Here is a 23,886-nt window from a genome sequence, read left to right as displayed (position 1 = left end):
AAGTCCAAAGGCCAGCCACAAAAGGTCAAAGAGTGGGAAATGGCCAAATTCCCAGGAATCCCAGCCCCGTCCCCTGGCTACTTAGACCGGTCCTTCCACTTATCAGTATATGAAACCACCAAGCCCATAAAAAACAGCAACAGGGCATCTCACGACCGCCTCTCTCTCTCTCTTTGGAGACAGCCCACATTCTGTCTATGGAATGTGTCCCTACTTTTAATCTGAGCACCCAACCCCCACACCTCGTGAACTTTCTCTGGCCTTTCTCTTGCCTTTAAATGTATCTTTCTGAATAAACTACCTTCACTCAACTGTGGCTTTCTCTTGAATGCTTTCCTGCATGTAGCCAAGGACCCACACTTGGCGGGGCACATTCCAGGGGCTCAACTGAGACCAGGGACATTGCCCTCCTCACGCCCCACATCTGTTTTCCTGCATCAGGGGTGCACTCAGAGTGAGGGGATATCCTGCAGTGGGGGAAACATGCTGAGGGTTGGGCCCCTCAGAGTGGAAGTGACCCGGCTGAGGGTTAAGTCTGCAATCCCGGGGTGAGGGGACAATCTTGGAATGGGGGGCCTGGGGTGAGGTATGACGTGTCAGCTTGGGGTGCAGGGGTCTTAGATTAGGACATAGTGGGGCAGAATGTGGCGGCGGGGACCTCAGTATAATAAGGTGTTTCACCTTGGGGGTCCTGTCAGGGACCAGGCCTGGCCTGGGGTGGGGGTTCAGTGACAGGGGTTTTGACAAGCAGGAGTGTGGTTGGGGGTGTGGCCTGGCTCAGGGCTGGTTTTGGTGGTTCTGCTTGGGCTCCAGGACCTGGTCTGTGGCAGGGTGGGGCTTTGGGAACGGGCCTCGCCCAGCCCAGCTAGCCTCGCGCTGTGCTGCAGGAGCCGCTGCCCGCCCAGAGCTCGCGGAAGTTGTGCAGGAGCCGGGCTCTCCTGGACCAGCCCGCCCCCCGAGGAGGAACACGGCCTTGGATCTGGGCAGCCGCCTGCCGTCCCCTTCGCTGGCGCCTCTGGGTAGGTGAAGGGATGCTGGTGGGGGCACGCAGGTTGGGGAGCCGGCGGGGGAGGCGCACAGGTGGGAATGCAGAGGTGAGGCTGGGGCCGCGTGGCTCGTTAGGACCCCGAGGCCGGTCTGGGGCCACCGCCATGGTTCATTGTGCCCCCCCAAATTAGTAGCCACTGAACCCCGCACCTTCACCGCCACTCATAAGCGGGTTTGGGAAAGCGGTCGCAGCCCCAGGAGGTGGGAGGGCGCCGGCCGTGCCCGGAGCACCTCCGACTGACACTCAGGCCAGGGTCCCCTGGCGCAGGTGGGCCTGTCTGATGAGTGGTGGCTGCCCCCGACCCTTCAAGGTGCAGGCGACCTGGGGCGGAATAATGGGCGAGGCCCAGGTCTTTGGGAGCTTGTCAGCCTGCCTGAGATCAAAAGCCTTTGACAAGTCTACTTTTAGTCTTTTGAGGAATCTCCATACTGTTTTCCACAATGGCTGCACCAAACCACTTTCCCACCGGCAGTGTAGGAGGGTTCATTTTCTCCACAGCCACTCCAGCATTTGTCATTTGTGGACTTTTGCATGATGGCCATTCTGACTGGTGTGAGGTGAGACCTCATTGTAGTTTTGATTTGCATTTCTTTGATAATTAATGATATTGAGCATTTTTTCATATGCATATTGTGAATTTGCATGAATTCATTAGAGAATTGCTTGTTTAGTTCTACCCACTTTTGGATTGGATTGATTTTTTGTTATTCAGTTGTATGAGCTGTTTATATATTCTGGAAATTAAGCCCTTTTCAGTTTCATCTTTTGCAAATATTTTTTCTCATTTCATACATTGTCTTTTTGTTTTGCTTATGGTTTCCTTTGCTGTGCAAAAGCTTATAAGTTCATTTGGGTCCCATATGTTTATTTTTGCTTTTATTTCTATTGCTTGGGTAGACTGCCCTAGGAGAATATTTATGAGGTATATGTCAAATAACATTTTGTCTATGCTTTCTTCTAAGAGGTTTATAGTGTTTTGTCTTATATTTAAGTCTTTAAGTCATTTTGAATTTATTTTTGTGTATGATGTGAGGAAGAAGTCTAACTTCATTGATTTACATGCAGCTGTCCAGTTTTTGCTACATCATTTGCTGAAGAGACTGTCTTTTCTCCATTGTATGTTCTTGCCTCCTTTGTCAAAGATTAACTGACCAAAAATTTGTGAGTTTATTTCTGAGCTCCCGATTCTGTTCCATTGATCCATATGCCTGTTTTTGTACCAATACCTTGGATGACTCTAGCTCTGTAGTATTGTGTGAAATCTGGGAGGGTTATTCCTCCAGCTTCGTTCTTTTTCTCCAGTAATCCTTTGGTAATTCTGGGTCTTTTTTGATTCCATATAAATTTTAGGATTATTTGTTGTAGTTTTGTGAAAAAAAAAAATCCTGGGTGATTTGAGAGGTTTTGCATTAAATCTGTTGATTGCTTTGGGTAGTATGGCCATTTTAACAATATTAATTCTTCCAGTCCAAGAACTTGGGATATCTTTCCATTTCTTTAAGTCCTCTCTAATTTCCTTAGTCAGTGTTTTGTAGTTCTCTACATATAAGTCTTTTGCTTTCTTGGTCAGATATATTCTTAATTATTTTATTTATTGGATGCAATTTTAAAAGGTATTATTAGTTTCATGTAAAGAAATGCCACTGTTTTCTGTATGTTGATGTACCCTGCTACCTTGCTGAATTCTTTTATTAGCTCTAGTAGTTTTTGTGTGGCGTCTTTAGGGTTCTCTATATGTAGTATCATCTCATCTACATATAATGACAATTTTACCTCTTCTCTTCTAATTTGGATCCTATTTATTTCTTTTTGTTGTCTGATTGCTATGGCTAGGAATGCTAATACTATATTGAATAGAAGTGATGAGAGTGGGCATCCTTGTCGTGTTCCAGATTTTAGCAAAAAGGCTTTCAGCTCCTCGTGGCAGAGTATTATAATAATATGTGGGGGCACACTCAGGGGTTAATAGGTTGTAAGGCTGCGATGCAAAAAACTGCTGCTCTGTGTCTTGCTGAAAACAGTGAGACAAACCTTGCTTATATTCGGTGTAGCTTGTTATCTATAAGGCTGCTTCTGCTTCTTGGGAAACCATCGCATCATTCCCTTGCTGAAAACAGCAGGGCATTCTTCTCTTCTCTAGTTAGATCTTGAACTTTATGGGGTCTTTGTGCCTGCCTGGTTTCCGTTATCAGTTGTACACTCCCTGAACCTTGTAAACTTCTCCCTGAAAATGTAGATTAAGACGAGTGTTTCTATTTTTCACAAAACTGCTGACCTGCATTCTTGCACACGCCCTGCCCCTTGCACATCCCTGTGCCGTGCATTGTCTTAATCCTTTGTTTGACTATTCTCAATAAATACGAGAGTTGCAGAGGGGCCCTGGGAGTTGGAGTTGATCTCTGGCTCCCTCTTACTCTCTTGACTTGCTGAAGTGTTGAGTAATTCATTCTTTTGCGGTGGGTCTTTCCCGGACAAAGCCCACAAGCGGTGACCCCGACGTGACAGTCTTGAGCAGCTGAACCAACACGCTGAGGGAGGAGAAAGCATTTTGGGCTGAAAACTGCCTCCCGGTAAGGGACAGCAGCCCCCGCCTGGAGCAGCTGCCACAGTGGCCAGCATTCAGTGCGAGCTGTCTTTCTCTTTTCTCACTTCCTCTTTTAAGATGGACCAGCAAGTGACTAAAGAACAACTTCTTTATCTCAGGATATTACAGCAACTCTTAAAAGCGGCCCAGTGTTCCGTTCCTGAGGAACAACTAGTTAAACTACTGCAAGTCGTATGGGATTTCTGTCCTTGTTTCCTGCCCAGGGAACAATCGATTTAAAATTATGGGAGCAAGTAGGGAAAAACTTAAAAAGAAAATATGAACAAGGAGAAAGTGTGCCCGCATTTGTTCTTGTCACCTGGAGCTCAGTCCGAGCGGCATTGTGCCTTGAGGGAACAAGATGATGCCCCCCTGCCGCGTCTGCCCCCTCGGCCTGCCTTTTACAGACGGTGAGCCTGCCTTTCCGCCGCCGCCTGAGAACTCTCAGAAGTGTGTGGGCCCAGAAAAGCCCTGTCATACAGCAGTGTCTTAGAGAGGGCTTAGCCCTTGGAGAACCACATGCTGTCCCTGTCACCCCTGTGCAAGGGCCACCCCCCAGGCACGATGCTCTTCTTTTTCAAGTTTTCAAAGAACTGCAGCACAGTATCGAAGGGAACGGGCTACAGTGCCCTGTACTAAGGGCATCACTGGGTTAATAGGGTGTGAACGAAATTACTGCAATGTGAGTGAAAATACTGCAACCATATCAGTAAACAAAGAATGCTGAAACCAGGTTATCAGTGGCTGCCGCCAACCCCCAATGGGGACGGGCCTGCAGCCCAGCCTCTGCAGCCACTCACAATGGTACCTTCTGAGTGGACTCAGAATAACAAAGGATGGGACACTGGCCCTGGATAGCTAGGTGCTTGTCAAAGGAATGAATTCAGTGAGCCCAAATGTTTGCTTCCTCCCATACATAGAAAAGCACTAAATTCTTTAACTTGAGATGCCTGGCTTTCTTTAGATAACAAGTAATCTTTTATTGTTCCTACTACCTGGTCTTTCTTGTAAAGCTCCTATATATCCTAGCTCCTTCCCAACCTCTTCGGAGCAGTCCCTCAGAGCGATCTGACAGGCTGTCATCCCGGCTCGAGTCCTCCCGCCAAATAAAACATAACTCTTAACTTTTAGGCTGTGCATTTATTTCAGTCGACAGTTTTGGTGACCACAAAGGGACCCAGAGCAGACTTCTCCTTCCCCTGAGCTCTACAAGGAGCTGGAGCCTTGGTAAAAGCAGTGGCCCTTTGTGCCCACCCGTCTCCTCGGGGAGTCTAGATGAATTTGGGTGAGTCTCTCCTGGTTCTCAGATCTCCCATATTGGTTCATGATCCTGAGTTTTATTTGGTGGTGTATCCAGGTTCCTGGCCCTCCAGTTGAAAGATACTGGGGGGAAATACCTACCCAGTGGAGATGTCCCGGGTGGGGTCCGGTTGAAAGATACTGGGGTCTGGACTGAGTGGTTAGGTAAGAGGCTGGTCTAATGCTTTCCTCAATTTGGCTACCTCCGTTGAATTTGTCAGGATAAAAGTAAAATCTTATGAGGAAACTTTCAACTCCAAAAATGGGACCCTCCTCCTTGCTGGCAACAGCTTTCTCAGGTGACTGAGAAACTTGCAGGAGTGGTAGAGGCAAAGACCTCATGCCGTGCAGTTGTCCCTGCGGGAAAACCTACTAGCGATTTTATTCTGACAATCAGACCTTAGAAAGGGAAATAAAACTTTCAAAACAAAAGAAAAAGAAATGACAGATTGTCAGCCTCCAACTAATACCCCAGCCAGGTTTATGTACGTACAAAACTTACAACTTTAATTGAGAATTAAAAAAAAATCTCACTCTGAAAATAACTAGCCAGGCCTGATAAAAACTTTTTTTTTTTTTTAAATTCTGACCTTATAAAAATAAAAGCCCCTTTAGAGGGAACTTGGATTTCTCTTACTGTGTCCTTGAAATGTAAATGTTTCATCTTTCTCTGGGTGTTTTATGTGTATGTATGTATATATATGTGTTTCCTTTTTTTTTTTTTTAAGGAAAACTTGGACTCTGCCATGCAAAGTTACAAGTATTATGTAAACATGGCGGCCAAGCAAATAAATTGGGATTCTTAACAATCCTTTGATTGTACCAATTCTCAGGCATTTTGCCAACTTAACCTTTGTTGCATCAGCCTGGACCACAAAGGCCTTTACTTTTTGGGGAGTAAAATTTTGAATTTTATTTAGGCAACACCCCCTCTTATGTCGAAAAGCCTCTTCATCTTATTGGTTTAAAATCACTATATATATATATATATAATATATATATTTATATATATATAATATATATTAATATATATATTAATTGATGGCCATATGACGGATCCTTTAATTTAGAAAAACTTCTAACTTGGTGAAAGTTAAGAGAGTTCTCATTATAAACATCTGTTTTATTGGTACCTATTAAAATCAATCAAGTTTAAAGATGGGAAAATATATCTAATGGTTAACCTAAGAATTTAGTTAAAAAAAAAAAACAGTTTATAAAGCTACATTTGTGTTTTCCCTTTCCCTTCAATGGGTTTTAGGGATGCTAATAAAAACATTAGAATAATTCATGTTAATTAGGTTGAGTAACTGAAAAAAGGAATGCAAAAATGTCAAAAATTTTTTTCTTAACAAGAAAAAAAAATAAGGGACTTATCCCAAATGAATAAATGTTTTTAAATGGTTATTTTGAATGGGATAAATAAAATGGACATTTTTGGATTTAGATACAAGGTTTTGATATTACGCTATGTAAAGTTAATTAAAGGCCAAGGGGATGACCTACTGGTCCCCAACATTAAAGTGCAAACAAGTCCGCTTTATTTACCCCAGTGTAAAATATATATACTTATAGGGGTGGAAAAAATTATATATAGACTGAGATATTAGATTAATGATTGGGGCAACACACCAATTAATCAAATTAAAAATTCATAAGGGCCTAAGTCCTTTGGCTCAAACTTGGGGTTCCCAGAGACTTTTATATAAAATTAGATAAAGTGGACAAGAAATTAAAGAAAAAGGCTTCTGGCACTCCTTCTAAAATTAAAATTATTGATTAAGCCTAATGAATATTAAAATTCAAGTTATAAGAGTTAATAAAATTAAGATAAAATTTGTAAAATTGGTATATTTAAATGGGCTTTATATAAACTTCTTTTGCTTAATTATGTTGTGGAATAGATATGTTTCAATGGAAAAATGCTTCGCCTCTTGGTATTATAAGGCTTGGCACATATCTGTCCCTCAGAAAATATTAATTAAACAAACTAAAGGAAACCAATAGTTAACCTGAGCCATCCAATATAAAGTAAAACTAAAAACTGATATTCAGGCGATAATATAAATAAATAAATGAATGAATGAATGAATGAATGAATGAATAAATGAATAAATGAATGAATGAATGATTAACCCCGGGGTTTAACTTATAACTCAAGGAAAAGAGATATTACTAAGTGCCTTAAGCATTTGCTTTAACATGGAACAATTTGTTTGGAGCAAATTAAGCAGATACAATTGGACCTAGGTGACAGACCAGTTCTTTGGGGAACTGGAAGCAACTGTCTTTGTCTTGCAGATCAGAAATGTAAATATAGCAGACAATGACCTGAGACTGAGCCTAATTAGCTCAATGAGGTAAAATTTAAGGTGAAAGAAATTTTTGGCATTTTAGAACCCAGAACTCTGATGGGTCCTTCAGACTGTCAAGGACAAATAGGAATCTTTAAAGTCTTTTTCATAAATAGTAAGCCTTACTGATTTGAACAAATTCAGCTTATTCCAACTGTTATTTATAAGCAATAAATTTATAAATACCCAACTCATAACTAAGTTTTAAAGTGAAGCTATGAGATATCTAGATTTGTCTGTTCATAAGTCTGTGTACACACTATAGATATGAGATATCTCTACTGCTAAAAAATTTCCAAAATTAAATTTATAAAAGAGCTCTGTTTAATTCCAGCAGTGTAACATAATGTGCTTAAAAATTAAATGTTTCTAAAATAAAAACTGAACAAACTGACTTTCAGGTTTACATGAACTGGAAAATATTCAATATTAAGTTAAAACCTGGTATTAAGTTCAGTTTAAGTTTGTTCTACTTAGTATAGATGTCTTTAGAGTCATCAATATTAAGTATAATATCTTTACTGTACCTAGGTTTAATGAAACTCAAATACGATCTTATTATATCTGTTGCAGATTTGTCAAAAAAATAAAAAATAAATAAATGTAATTTGGTGTGATAAAATTCTAAGTAAATTAAATGCAAATGAGATAAGCGCTTTCAGGTAAATACTTTTAAATATATTTTTAGACATGTATGCTTAAGATAATCTCTATAAATATTTGGTATCTTAAAATTCTAGAGTTGTGCTAAATTAAGTTAAATAATGGGAGTTTATTAAATGTTATGCCATTTTGATATAAAATAAGATTGAAACATTAATTACTTAACACTCACTTCCTCTTACAGAGAAATTAAATGTGTTTAGATATATTAATAAATTGTTGGTGCAGAATTCTTTTGACCTCCAGCTAAATCTGGGATGCTTCATAGGGCCCCAAAACATCCCAAAGAGAGATTTTCATACTGACATAATTTTATCTGACCAAGTGTTTTGAAATTTAACAAGCTTCCCAAATATCAAATTTTAATCAGAATTCTTTTGATTTCCAACTAAATCTGGAATGATTCAGAGGGCCCCTGAAACATCCCAAAGAGAGATTTTAAACTAGTAAGTTTCATATGGTATGTTAAATAACATGGGAAATATTGCCCAATTAATAATAAATCTTCCTAGGTTATACTGTATGAGCAAACATGATTAATATAGATAATCTAGAAGTTATATGGAATCCCTAAAAATCTGGTATGTCTGAAATGTTATTAGTCATAGTTCTGGTCATTGTGACCCGATCTCTTTATTGATTGCAGAGTAACTAGGTGTTTAACCATGCTATTAAGTATTTTGTTATTTATAGATAGTTATGGTTTTATTCTGATGTTTTTGCAAAATGCTTTCTCTTCAAGGAGATTTACTGGTTTCTAATAAATTAATTTCAAACTATAGCACTGATCTAAACTGGGTAAGAAATTTTAAAGATCTGATGAAAACTCTGATTTCATAAAAATGTTAACAACAAAAAAAAAGGATTATTTACATGGGACTAAGTAAACTGTTGAGTACGGTTATAATTTTTGGTTTTGTCTAAAATATTACTGGCTTTTAATCTGTGTTCCCCAGATATAAACAAACCCTTGTCCTTAAGCTAATTATGACTCAGCAATTCGGTAAATTATACCTATGTAAGCAGACTTGGAACAGTTATCTTTCCTCTATCTGATCCCTCCAGAGACTAGAAACTCTTAGGTCCCCAGTGGCTCTATCACATAAATCAGGAAAATCACCTCCTAATAGGTATAGGAATCTCAAGGCATTTTGAGGACCTTAAAGAGAAGAGAATTCACCTAAATCTGTAAGGCAAAAATATATGACAAGACCTTGATGTGGCTTTCCTGGCCTTAGAAAACCTTATTAAAATTCTAGCCTGAAAGTCCTTATTAAAATTTCCAACACAGCCAAATTAAAAGAGCTTACATGATCAAATAATCAGACAACTTATAAACAAATTAATCTTGATTTGGCTATATTTTATAAAATGAGGGAACTTTAGAGGGAAAAAGATTATATTTTAGTGGGTATTAAACTCTAGTTTGTTGATTGAGGTCTATATTTTACTAAGGCTCAATTCCCAGGTCATTCCTTGCTGTTATGTTACATTGCCGCAATGTTTAATTGAATTATTAAAAGGGCACTCTAGGTTTGTTTCCTAAGCTCAGTAATCTATTCTTCGCTGAATATCCGATGTCCCATGACCTGCAACCAGGGGATTACACATACAGGAATAGACATAACTTATAGAACTGTCTCAAACCTGAATGGAAGGACACTTTATCAGGTACTCTTAACTAGACCATGCACAGTGAAAGCTAAAGGAAATTGACTTTTGGATAAATTTTCAATCAGAAAGAGCCATTGCATTGAACTGACCTATAGAGTAGTGCTCACCTCAAATCAATGCTCAAATGGAGAAGAAGCTACCAGGCCAGGATGAGAAGAAGATGACATCTGAGGTAGACAGCTGACCTGAGACCCCATACCAGGCCTGTTTATCAATTACTCTGATAATTGCTCTTACCTTTGATTATGAACTAATCCAATTGTAGGTTTATGGTCAATTACCTATATCTTGTACTTTTGTGTTATCTTGACAGGTTTCCCTACTCCAAGGTTCTAACTAGATAGCCCTCAGAAATGTATTTTAAAAGAGAAATTATAATTCTACTTAGGCCACTATTGACATTACAATTTGGGAGACCTCACCTGGCCAATTAATACCTGCTCTGAGCCTGACCATAAGTATGAATTTTCTTATAAGATCACTGAAGCTCAATCAAGACAACAAGCAAGATTTCCACCAAAGAATATAACCTCCTTTAAATATGAAAAGGACTTATATAGTTAACACCAGGATATGGACATTTAAGTTTAAAGGCTCTCTTATGTTGGAAAAATTAAACTGTACTAAAGATAACCAACCTAATAACACTATGGAATTTGGCTGGGAGACTTATGAACAATGCCTGTATAACATCTTCCTTAAAGATAAGGATTGGTACAGAACAGACTAAGTCAGATGACCTGAGGATATACTGAGCTGCATCTAATGGAAGTTTTTCAATTAAATTCTTATGACTTTAGTAACACTGCTAACTATTTGTGTTTTGTCTGTTTTACAAAATTGTTTATGCATTACCAAATGTGTAACTAGGCCTCCAACAAGACTGATGATGGCTAAACATCTTGAATAAATAGATAAAATTTATAACTCTGCATAGAATAATTGTAATAGTGTGATTCTAGGTATGTTTATCAATTACTTTGATAATTGCTCTTACAATGAGGGGTAACAATTTCCTGGATCATAATAGACTAGTAAGACAGATGATCCAGAGAATTTTTGAGTATCAACAGGGCCAGATCCAAAAATTAACACTTGAGTGACATGTCAACACTATCTTCGGCCTGATCTAGGAATGAGTCTTCCTAGCACCATGGGACAAAATTGGTCATGAAATGTCTCCCAAAATATTGGTTAAATTTAGGACCCATGGTGAGCACTGTGAATGAAAAACACTGCAAACCCTATCAGTAAACAAAGAATGCTGAAGCCATGAAGTCATCAGTGGCTGCCACCACCCTCCAGTGAAGAAAAGCCTGCAGCCCAGCCTCTGCAGCCACTCACAATGGTGCACTCTGAGGGGACTAAGAATAATAAAGGACAGGATACTGGCCCTAGATAGCTAGATGCTTGTCAAAGGAATGAATTCAATGAACCCAAATATTTGCTTCCTCCTGTACATAGAAAAGCACTAAATTCTTTAACTTGAGATGCCCGATTCTCTTTAGATAACAAGTAATCTTTTATTGTTCCAAATACCTGATCTTTGTTGTAAACCTCCTATGTATCCTAGCTCCTCCCCTACCTCTTCAGAACAACCCCACAGAGTGTTCTGAGAGGCTGTCATCTGGGCTCCAGTCCTCCCACCAAATAAAACATAACTCAATGTTTAGGCTGCACATTTATTTCAGTCAGCATAGGAAAATTTAATTCCATGAGGAAGGGATTGTATTCCCACAAATTCTCAATTTTGATCATAATGGATAAATTTATGTCTTGCTAAAGGCCTCAGGACTATACATGATTCCATCTGGAACCCAAATAGCACTAACTCAGAAAGTTATTCTAAGGCTGATGCTGACAAAACTTCTTTAAGATGGCACAAGGCTGCCCTTTACTGGACACAAATTTTAAATTCACAAAAACCCTTATTGACTGTTTCCATAAAACAAAAAATTATTCCATGGCCTTGTAGACACAGGAGCAGAAGTTTCTGTAATAGCCCTAAATGAGTGGCCTGAAAAATGGGTAAAAGTGACTAGTCATATGTCTGTGACAGGAGGAGGAGGCACTCACAAGCCGATGCAAAGTAAAAAAAACAAAAACAAACTCTAAAATGTATTGGCCCAGAAGGACAAGCTGGGCATATTCAGCCATTTATTCTCCCTATTCCAGTCTCTCTGTGGGGCGGAGACCTGTTACAACAGTGGAAAGTCACAATTCAATCTTTGGGACCAGGCCACTGTTAACATACCTCCCCTTCCATTAGTCTGGAAATCTTCCACTTCTATTTGGGTCAAACAGTGGGGAAACTTATTAAGCTAAGCATTTAGTCCAGCAAGAGGCTGGACACAGTGAGCCACCTGCTCGTCCCTGGAACACTTCTGTCCTTACTACCCCACAAAGGCCAGGCGAGCGCGTTGCATGACCTCAGGGCTGTAAGTGCTATAATCCCACCCCTGGGAGCCCGGCAGCCAGGCCCCCCAGCCCTGCTGTTACTCCTGCAGATTGGCATGTCGTGGCTGTCGATCTTTAAGATTGCTCTTTCACTAGTCCGCTGGCAAAATCAGAGCGAGAGCGTTTTGCTTTCTCTTTCCCTTCACCTGACAATCGGGCCCCTTTGTCTCACTGTCAGTGGCGAGTTCTGCCTCAGGGAATGACTAACAGCCCTGCTACTTGCGAGCTATGTGTTCATCAGGCCCTGCTGCCTGTGCACTCTGCTTTTCCCTCCTGCCTGGTTTATCATTATGTGGATGATGTTTTACTTGCAGCCCCTACACAATCCCAGCTTCTAACTAACTATCGATTTATGACGGATCCCCTTTCCAAACAAGCACTCCAGATAGCACATGAAAAACTTCAGCTTCAAAGACCGTGGAATTATCAAGGTTACATCTTTTTTAATTGAACTATTCGATCTCAATCAGGAATCTTAGATACTACTCGCCTTCCTACTTTAAATGATTTTCAGAAATTTGGGGGAGATATAAATTATGTTCGACTCATTTTAGGCATTACTATGGGACAACTTTCTAATTTATTCAACATCCTTAGGGGAGATTCACCCTTAGAGCCCCCCTGAAAATGAACTCCAGAAGCTAAACAGGAAATAGCACTCATTAAAAGGGCATCCAAGACAGACAATTAGGTAGGAGACAATTGGACCACCCAATTGATTTGTTCTTACCCCCCAACTTTTGGACCCGGACAGGATTATTGGGACAGCTTATTAGCGAAATTCAATGTATAAAATAGATATTAATTTCTCATTTCTTTAAAACAAACAAAAAATCTTCTCTCCTATGCTCAGCAGCTTATCAATTTGTTATATAAGGGCCGATATCACAGTCAGCAATTGACTGGCTATGATCCAGACATGATTTATCCAAAAATATCCTTACGGTTTCCAACAATTAGTCTCTTGATTTCTAATCTGCCATAGCTGACTTTACGGGGAAATTTGTTTATTCTCTACCCTCTGATAAGTTGTTACAACAGCTAGCCCTTATCAATGTCATTTTGCCTCACAAGATTGTGACCACTCCTATTCACAAAGCTGTCACTATCTTTATTGATGGCTCCGGAAAAACAACTAAGTCTGCATTTCCTGGACAAGGAAGGTCATAGATTGTTTCCTGCAGGGCAACCTCATCACAAAGAGCAGAACTTAAAGCTCCCATTATGGCATTGCAACAGCCTGTTAACTTGCTGATTCACAATACATGGTTTATGTCATACAAAATATAAAACAATCATCAATTAAGAAATGAACAGACTCCTCTCTCCTTTCTCTGTTTCTTACTTTGCAATCTCTAATAGATAAATGTAAACATCCCCTTTTTGTCATACACGTAGGGTCCCATACCAATCTACCTGGTCCCTTGACAGCCAGCAATGTTATGGCAGATCACTTTGTTGGTTTCAGCTTGGCTTTCAAAACAGCACAACAATCGCATAAATTCTTTCATCAAAACTATAAGTCTCTGGTTAAACAGTTTCACCCAACAATCCCTCAAGCAAAACAGATTATTTCAGCTTGTCCTGATTGCCAATTATTGGCTGGAGGACAGAAATCTTGGGGTGCCAATCCTCGGGGCTTAGAACCCAATCAAATATGGTAAACAGATATGACTCACTATCCTTTTGGTCGCTAAAAGTATGTCCACGTTTCCATCGATGCCTTTTCTAACTATATCTCTGCTTTCACATACATTGGTGAAAAAACAAAACACGTTGTCACCTTCTTCATGCCTTTGCACACCTGGGCAAGCCACAACAAATAAAAACTGACAATGGACCCAGCTATACCTCTGCTAAATTTAAACTCTTGTCAAAACTGGGAATTACAACAAGTTACAGAAATTCCTCTTAATCCCACTGGACAAGCCATTATAAAAGGTACTCATTCCACATTAAAGTCTATGATTAAAAACCAAAATGGGAGTGGGGATACTCCCAGTAGGATCTTCACAGATAGGTTACACAAAGCAGTATAAACTAAATTTTTTAAACTGTGATGTTCAAGGCCTCACAGCAGCAGTTCACCATTTTGCTAAAACAGCTCTGTAAGAGCAGACGTTCTGGTAAAAAATATTACAGAGGAAAATGATTCATGGGAAGGGACTTTTAAATTAGTCACCCTGGGGTGAGGATCTGCTTGTATTCTTTTACCCACAGGGCTAGTTTGGCTACATGCCCGTCATGTCAAACTTCACCGCAGACTGGAAGAACATACCCTATGACCCCAACTTCCAGGAGGACAATCCTGTCCCTCAGATGGCCAGCCTTTCCCTACTAGACCCCCGACCAGAGACCTGCCCAAACACCCTTAAGGCGCCAGGTGTGACCTTGGGGCAATTTAAGAAACTCGATCAACAGACCAATGAAGTTATGCAATGTGTTGGAGTTCCCCCAATCCAGAAAACTGGTTTTTAGCATGTCTGGTTGTGGTTTCTCAAAACTCAGTGAAGGTAATACCTCTCCTGCTTTTGCTTCTCTTCCTCCCTGTCACACAAGCGCCCCTATACTGGGCTCATATTGTAGATCCCTCTCTTTTCAGACCTATCTCCTGGTGGGGCGCCAATCCTCCTTTCAGCAGTAGTGACACCCCGTGGACTGGAAGAACCTGGCTCCCACCTCAAGGACCTCTACTAGATCAGCGAGACTGGCTCAACTTAAATGAATCCATCTCCTTTGTCTCCCCTTTCCACCAGCCTGTTTTGTTAACATAGCCACACTCGATTGTCTTACTGTCAAGCCTCATGCTTACTTACATTACACTCCTAAAGACGGATTTCATAAGATTAATTTGACTTTCATATTTACTGCAGCCATTGATGCTGGAAGTCTCCCTGATCAGAATTGCCCTCCACCGTTGGAATGCTGTCATATGACAGAAGCCTGGACCCCAGAAAGTCAAAACTGTTTCTGGAAACCATGTCCCTCTCATTAAGCTACCATGAAAACTCTTTGCTAATTTCTCCCTTTTTGTTTGGGGTCCACAAAGTTATTTATCATCTGAACATTTGTCCACTGTCTTTTAATGAAACCAGTAATTCTAGCATCTCCTGGACTTATGAGGCTTTTCTGGCCTTATTCTAAGCATTCCCAGTGCTCACAGACACAGCCCCAGCACAGTAATCTACGCCATGTGGCTCTACACTTTGTGCCTCAACATATCTCATGGGAAGTACACACTCAAAAATGGCATATATAAAGTTAACCTTACTTCTCATGTTTCTGATCACATTCTTTCTTGTACTCCACATCCTTATATTTTTACTATGTCTTAACAAAAAATCAATATTACTCTTCAAAAGAGATTTTACTTACTTCAAGTTCATACCCCTGTCTGGTATACCTCCTTCATTAGAACAATGAATATTACACATTAAGGTCTCTCACATGTGATTGTCCTGAAGGGACAGCCACAGGTCTGTTTCCAGTCAGTCTCACACGTCCCTGGGAAGGGGCTAGCGGCTTTACTAAACTAGCACAAACTATCTCTAAATGGAGACCTAAATGCTTTATTGGATGGCCCATAGCGTTCATCACCTCTGCCGCCGTCACTACCGCTGCAGCTTCTGTAGTGACTGTAAGCTGCTATGGGCGCGCGCCGTCTGTTCCACCCAATAGCCCATTGGGCAAGGTTTTGAATGGATGGTCTAATCATAGATAGCCACCTATGACTAAGAAAAAGATGGTATTTTACTGTAATACTGCTTGAGTAATGTACGCCTTAGGCTCGAGGGAACACTGGCCTGAAAATGGGTTATTAAATTACTACATCATTCTCCAGTTAGAGCTGTTTTGCCAGAGAAAAGGTAAATGGGAAGAAGTACCATATATACAAGCCTTTATGAAAGTCCATAATGAGGAAGGAAGGGAGCCAGGTACTAGATTGCTGGTTCAAAGACAAGTAGAGAAAGAATTTAAAATTGAACAGAGAAAGGTTACCAGACAAGTGAGGGAAGAAAGAAAACATCAACAACAAGCACCTTCCAATGTCATGGTCACCCAAGGTATCATAGACGAGGAAGATAATGACTGACGGGGCCCGGGGCTCTCAGCCATGTTAAAGACCCCCTGTAACAATTGCCACCCAAGAGCCTTGGGTACAGCTGACAGTGGGGTCTCAACTAGTGGGCTTTCTAGCAGATACTGGCAGAAACTTCTGTCCCAGTACCAACGACTCAACTGCTGTTACGACCTGTGGAATGCAAATTTTGAGAAAGGGAGTAAGTAACTTGGAAACAAATAGAAATCTTAAATGTCTTCTATAGAAGTCAGTAAAAATGTTTAGCTATCCAGTCAGGCAGCTTTGATTTGTTCCACCTGCCAAAAACTCAATTTGTATCCAACCTCTTCTAACTGATGAGTCTTACATCGTTGTACCTAATTCATGGCTAAAGGTTTAAAATGGGAATTATGAGGTCTCTGTGTTTGTGTGTTTGTACGTACCTATATGTGTGCTGTATATATGTGGCATGGCCAAAATTAATTCATTAAAGAGCTCTATCCAATTGGCTTAAAGGAAATTAAATGCTTATATAAATACTCAGGAATATAAAAGAAACTGGCCAGAATGAAAATTGGGTTTATGTGATCTAAAAAATATTCCATACTGAATTAATACCTGGTTATTGAAGCTACCTTAAGCTTATTGGTTTGATAAATATAGACATGTCTCAAGATTCATTAATGTTAAGCATAAAACTTTATTGAACTTAGGTTTAATAGAAACACATAAGAACTTGTCATATCTGTTAAAATTTGTCAGCAAGAAAAACAACTCGGTATAATATATTTGTAAGTAACTTAAATACAAATGAGAAAGAGCTTTTCGGTAAACTGTTTAGGAATGAATATTTCAGGAATGTCTATTCAAATTGTTAGAGCAGGCAGATAGCTAAATACCAGCAGAGAAAGGGGGACACAGACCAAATGGCAGGAATTAGGCAGAAAGGAGGGGCACAGGCCAAATGCAGGAAACCACACGTCATGTGAGCAGCAGGGATCCTTGGGAAGAGAAAGAAAAGCTGGAAACTTTGGGCTGATAATGGACCACAGATTTTGGCTTGGAGACCAACAAAGAAAGGTCAGAAAAGGCAGGAATTTCCAGTGCCCCAATGTAACCTTTTACTCATTATACCCTCATTTCAATAAAATTAGCCTTGCAGATCAGAAGTACCCATCATACACCGACGCCATGACGCTTTCGATCCAGACTAAATAAGGACAAAAATCCTTCCTCCCTTTGGGAAGCTGGAGTTGGGATGATAATCAGGGAATACGACCCCAAACCCTTCCCTCCCCAATGAATATTCCGTCCATTCATTTTTTCACCCTATGTAACTAACTTGCCAAAGAAACTCAGGGCAGCTGCTCACCTGGGCCTGCCCGCTCTCCCCTGAGGGTGTACTATCCATCCTTTAATAAATCCTCACTGTACCTTTTTAACCTCTAAGTCTTGTCTCTGAATTCTTTCTGGGACGGGACAAGAACCTGGAACACCAGTTGCACCTATCGGCGACAAAATGATCTCCCCATATATTTGGTAACTTTAAATTATATAATGGTGCTAAATTAAGTTAAATGATGGAAGTTTATTAAATAGCCACTTCATTTTCAGATAAAATAAGACATTGAAAGATTTATTGCTGAATATTGACTTCCTCTTACAGAGAAACCATAGATATTTAGCAATAAATATTAATAAATATGTGGTGCCACCCTGAAATATTCTCTACTACTAAGGGAAATATCTCAGTATACTAGGAAAGTAAGATGAATGTTTTCATTAAAAGAAGATATAAGAAATGGAATTATGTTTTGTTAATAAAAAAAGTGACTTTGTCCTAAAGCTACTTGATTCTGAATGGAAAAGAAAATACGGAACAAAGTAATATGGATAGAGAAATTTGTGGAAGGTTTGTGAAAGAGGAAACATGAGAAAATGGTTTTATACATGGTCTGGATTGGCTAAGTTTAAAATGAATTTAGTCCAGAAAATTAATACTAAAAGTAAGTGGGTACAAGGCTAGATTTAGTTCGCTTTCTCTCTGTTGAGAGAACAATGTTATCTTAAAATGTTAATCTGCTTTTAGTAACAGATTTTAAAGTTTCTTTTATCCCTTAAGTGATCTGTTCTGTATTTATCTTTGAAATATTTTATTGTTAATGAATAAGTAATGTTTCAAAGTGACCTATATTTTTATTTGACCAAGCGTTTTGAAACTATAACAAGCTTCCCAAATATCAAATTTTAATCAGACTTCTTTTGACCTCCAGCTAAATCTGGGATGCTTCAGAGGGCCCCTGAAACATCCGAAAGAGAGATTTTAAACTAGTAAGTTTCATGTGGTATGTTAAATAACATGGGAAGTATTGACCAATGAATAATAAGTCTTCCTAGTTTATATTGTATGAGAAAATATTAATATAGGTATTATAAAAATTATATGGAATCCCTAAAAATCTGGTATGTCTGAAATGTTACTAATCATAATTCTGATTATTGTGACCAGGTCTGTTTACCAATTACAGTGTAAATAATTGTTTAACCATGCTATTAAGTGTTCTGTCACTTATAGACAGTTATGGTTTTATTCTGATGCTTTTGCAAAATTGCTTTCTCTTCAAGGAGATTTACTGGTTTCTAATAAATTTCAAACTATAATACTGAACTAAACTGGGTAAGAAATTTTAAAATTCTGATGGAAACTCTGATTTCATAAAGCTGTTAACAACAACAAAAAGATTAGTTACATGGGGCTGAGTAAACTGATGAATATGTTTATAATTTTTGGTTTTGTCTAAAATATTACTGGCTCTTTAATCTGTGTTTTCCAGATATAAATAAACCCTTCTCCTTAATTAATTATGACACAGCAATTTGATAACTTATACCTATGTAAGCAGACTTGGAACAGTTATCTTTTCTCTCTATCTGGTCCCTCCAGAGACATGAAACTTTTAAATTCCCAGTGGTTCTATCAGATAAATTAGGAAGATTACCTCCTAACAGGTATAGGAATCTCAAGGCATTTTGAGGACCTTAAAGAGAAAATACTTCACTTAAATCTATAAGGCAAAATCTGTGACAAGCCCTTGACATGACTTTCCTGGCCTTAGGAGACCTTATTAAAATTCCAGCCACAGAATCCTTATTAAAAGTTCTGGCACAGCCAATTTAAAAGAGCCTATATGATTAAATAATCAGAGTTAATTTGTGGGCAAATTTTTCTTGATTTGGCTATATATGATAAAGTTGAGGGTAACTTTAGAGAGAAAATGATTAGATTTTAGTGAATATTAAATTCTAGTTTTGTTAATTGAGGTCTATATTTACTAATACTCACTTCCCAGACCATTCCTTGCTGTTATGTTACATTGCTGCAGAGTTTAATTGAATTATTAAAAGAACACTCTAGGTTTGTTTGTGAGGCTCAGTAATTTATCCTTGGATGAAGATCCAATGCGTCATGACCTGCAAACAGGGGATTATACACACTGGAACAGACATGATTTAAAGAACTATCTTCAGCCTGAATGGAAGGACCCTTTATCAGGTACTCTTAACTAACACAGCAAAAGCTAAAGGAAATTGACTTTTGGATTAATTTCCAGTCCAAAAGAGCCCTTGCACTGGAGTGGCCTATAGAGTAGTGCTAACCTTAAGTCAATGCTCAATTGGAGAAGCTAGCAGACCAGAAAGAGAAGAAGATGTCATCTGAGGTAGACAGCTGACCGAAGACACCGGACCAGGCCTATATACCAATTATTTTGATAATTGCTCTTACCTTTGATTATGAACTAATCCAATTGTTAGGTTTATGGTCAATTACCTATATCTTGTACTTTTGTGTTATCTTGACAGGTTTCCCTACTCCAAGGCTCTAACTAGATAGTCCTTAGAAAATTTAATCTAGGAAAAATAAAAGAAGAAATTATAGTTCTATGTAGGCCACTATTGACATTACAAAGTTGGAGCCCTCTCCTGGCTACTTAATAATACCTGATCTGAGCCTGGCCATACATATGAATTGTCTTATAATATCACTCAAGCTCAATCAAGGCAACAAACAAAATTCAGCCAAAGAATATAACTTTCCTCAATTATGGAAAAGACTTGTATGGTTAATATCAGGATATGTACATGTAAGCTTAAAGGTTCTCTTATGTTTGGAAAAAATTTTAAAAATTGAACTATAGTATGGATAAGCAACCTAATAACACTAGGAAATTTGTCTAGGAGTCTTATGAACAATGCCTGTATAACATCTTCCCTAAAGATATGTATTGGTACAGAACAGATTAAGTCAGTTGACCTGGAGATACACTGAGCTGCACCTAATGAAAGTTCTTGTTTTAAATTCTTACTTATGACCTTACTAATGTTGCTATCTATATTATTTGTATTTTGCCTGTTTTACAAAATTGTTGTTTCTTGCATTACCAAATGTGTCAAAAGTGTGACTGAGCCTCTGATAAAACAATAAGGCAGCTTGAAACAGTAGACCAGATATATGTTTCTGCATGACACCAATGATTGTAATGGTGTGACCCTAGATATGGGAAAAAGCAACAAGAGGGAATATTCTCCTGGACCATAACAGACTAGTAAGACAGGTGGTCCGGATAATTTTTGCTACTGTTAATAAGGCCTAGTCCTGTAATAGCACTATGAGTGGCCTATCAACATAATCCGTGCATGGCATAGGAATAAGCAGTCCAAGCTCCGTGGGATGAAATGGTTGTGCCAAGCCATGGTCAAATGTATGATCATGCGGGCACTTGCCATCAGCCTCTACAAGGATTGGGTCACGTTGGCACTTGCCTTCTAACTCTGCTTGGATTAAATCATGAGCCACTGCAGCTGCTGACCTCCAACACACCCTTAAAGGAGTTCAGGGTTAAGGTCAGGAATGAGGCACTCTGTGCTCTGGGAAAACTGGCTGAACAGACCTTCAAATAGCTAGATTTTTTTCAGGAAAAGATCTTATGGGCCCAAATTCTTGCATCTCCTCATATCCAGAAAAGCACTAAAATCATTAATGGTGACATCTGCTTTGTCCACTAAGAAGAGAAATGCATTTGAAAATCAAAATGAAATAACTATAGTTCAGACATTCAACATAAAACTAGGTAAACATTGTAGATGTGATTTCAGACAAGTTTCTGTATTGCTGAGAACTTGAGTTTTCTGAGCGATGTCAAAATTGGGATGCCACCGCCATTCTCAAAGCAGTGTCTGCTGGCAACTTGTAGCTACAACCTAATGGGCTTAACTTCTCCTCTTGTAATTATTGAGTTCCTAGATCCATACTGAATGTCATGCTTTCACACCAGATGAGTCCAGGAGCATCACAACTGCCCTAGAGGACGTGAAGCAACAAATACATAATGTAGGGGATTCAGATGCATATGTGGGAGAAGTTACATCTCAAGTTAACACCTGATTTTCTGGCCTCTTTTCATGGACTTCAAGGTCTCAAATGCATTCTTTCGGGAATTTTACAGTTTCTGTTTTCACTTCTGTTAACAAAAGTTTATATATATATATATATATATATATTTATACTAACAGTTTTCTGATGTCTAATGTGCAGGAAACAAACAGCTAAGGCTCTTTCTGAATCCCCAGCCATATGGCAAGATCAGGCTGGCTTGTTCCATTTCAAGGACCCCCCCCAAAAACACCCCCATTCAGCAGGAAGCAGCCAGATGAACGCGACGTCCATCTCCCTATTTCCATAGAAATGGAATGAGAAACTTACAGTGGGGATTTTGAAGTAGAATTAATAAAATGGCCACACTTAGGCTAACAGATTGCTTCTTCTCATACACACCCTTAAAACGGTCAACTGACCTGATGAACTGGTTGCTACTCACGGTTCCAGGCCTATTGTTAAAACTGAAGCTATTGATTTTACACTTTCTACTTTATTTCGGTAATCAAAATCTATAATAACGCTTGGTCTCCAGGGAGAAGGTCACAGGACTTAACCTTATAAAATAGCCTGAGTTACCAAGAAGACCACAACTTGGGTGCTTCTAATGAAGAAATGGAAAGAGTGACAAATACTGGTGGAAAATGAGCTTTTGTATATTTTCCATCATTATGTTTACATTTTGATATAGTCACTGAGGTCATTGTAGTGTTTTAACATGAAAAATGAGGTAAATAAATTAGAAGAAATAAATCATTTGATTTAAATTTAAATTAAATCACATTGTGAAATTGTTGCAAATTCCTTCTCTATTGCAATGTGTAAATTGTTTATATTTTATAGAGTAGCAAATTTCTTAAAATTTCAAAACAACAAATACTTTTTGAACAACTACATACACACTAGATATAAGATATATATGACTTATACATAATATGACATCTACGTGTGTCAACATTCATATATATAACTGCATAAAACAACGTGGAGTTTTCTCACCCTGTTCCTCAGGTTTATACCCTGCAGGTAACCAGAATTGGTGTATGGTGCAAATCCTTTTGGGTTTTTTTTTTTTTTCAAACAGAACTAAAATTGTAATACAGGTCAATGTGCTCCAAATTCTGTTATATCAAGTTATAAAGTAGATTTTCAAGGTCACATTGATCTTAAAGTTTACAGATTGTCCCTGTTCTCCACATGTTACCAAAGTACTTCCTTCGATTTCAATAAAGACAGATTGCAGGAATGTGGCAGTTCTGTGTGAGTCTTTGCTGAAGCGGGTGTAACCAGCAGCACACAGATACTCCTGGTGTCATGGCCCACGTCTCCAGAATAACCTGATATCAAGCCAAGATGCCCTCCCTGTTCAGATCAGCCTCTGTGCCATTCCCCCATGATGAGGAACTGTCTCCTGAGGCAGCTCAGACAGCTCTGATTGCTAGAAAGTTCCATGCATTGCCCTTTAAATTTAACTTGTCCGGAGTAAAACTCACTAATTTGAGCTTTCAGAAAGGGACAGCTCACTTGATCTTTGTTAACAAAGAACTTACACCAGCAAATTGTCAGGACTCTCAGCCAATAAAGGCCATTCAGGCTAATGTTACTAGCTTCCTTCAAAGAGGGCTCAGTACACGGAAGTTTCTTTAACCATGTGCTTCTAGATGCAGAGATGGGCTCCTAGGTGTAAGGGTTGTAATTCTGTGACACTGTGTTGTGAAAGGTGCACCTCTTATGGACTTTAACAACAGAATGAGTTAATTTTATAAAACTCATAAATGAGTGAATGACTAAGGTCACATTCCTAGAACTCCTGAAAATTGCTGGGAAGTCCAGAATGCCTGAAGCTCTGGGACAGTCATCTGCCCCCACCCATTGCCTCAGGCACTGTGCTTTGGGTGGGTGGCCTTCCCTGCTGTGTTCTAGAAATAATGCAAAATGTTGTTTAAATATTCTGGAATTTAGCTTTTATCCAGATAAGATTGCCTGGATATGCAAGGGGTTACAGTTTAACTTATAGGAGATGTTCAAAGAACAGGAATGTGGACATGCAGACCTAAAAGATGCCAGGGATCAGGGCACAGGACCCCTGTGCTGTGTTTGGGAGAATCAAGGGATCCATATTATTTGTTGAAGTGTTCTGAGTTGGTTTCCCACGTTTTGTTTGTAGTGACATTGAGGGGGCTGTGTTTGGATCCTGGCTTTGTTTTGTAACCTCAACTTTATGGTTTTTGACTCATCAATGTTTGTTCTTGCAGTGGATTTATTTTGACAGTACCTCTGGTCCCTGGGGTACAGGCTCATCCTGTGTTGGCA

At 39.2% G+C, this 23,886-nt stretch overlaps 1 long non-coding RNA gene across 2 annotated transcripts; it reads left to right on the top strand.

Annotated features, from left to right (window-relative positions):
• Positions 1–808: 808 nt before the first annotated feature.
• On the top strand, positions 809–23,853 carry LOC141576641 (uncharacterized). Of its 2 annotated transcripts, none has more exons than XR_012505058.1 (3): positions 809–1,019; positions 4,782–4,917; positions 18,413–23,853. It is a non-coding gene; the product is annotated as an uncharacterized LOC141576641 (long non-coding RNA). The 2 variants fall into 2 exon arrangements; XR_012505059.1 differs by lacking the exon at positions 18,413–23,853 and adding an exon at positions 9,936–10,421.
• Positions 23,854–23,886: the final 33 nt, after the last annotated feature.

Source organism: Camelus bactrianus, unplaced genomic scaffold (genome assembly GCF_048773025.1).
Source record: "Camelus bactrianus isolate YW-2024 breed Bactrian camel unplaced genomic scaffold, ASM4877302v1 HiC_scaffold_154, whole genome shotgun sequence".
NCBI lineage: Eukaryota > Metazoa > Chordata > Mammalia > Artiodactyla > Camelidae > Camelus > Camelus bactrianus.
Note: the sequence above shows the minus strand (reverse complement) of the source record. Positions and strands in the feature narration are given on the sequence as shown.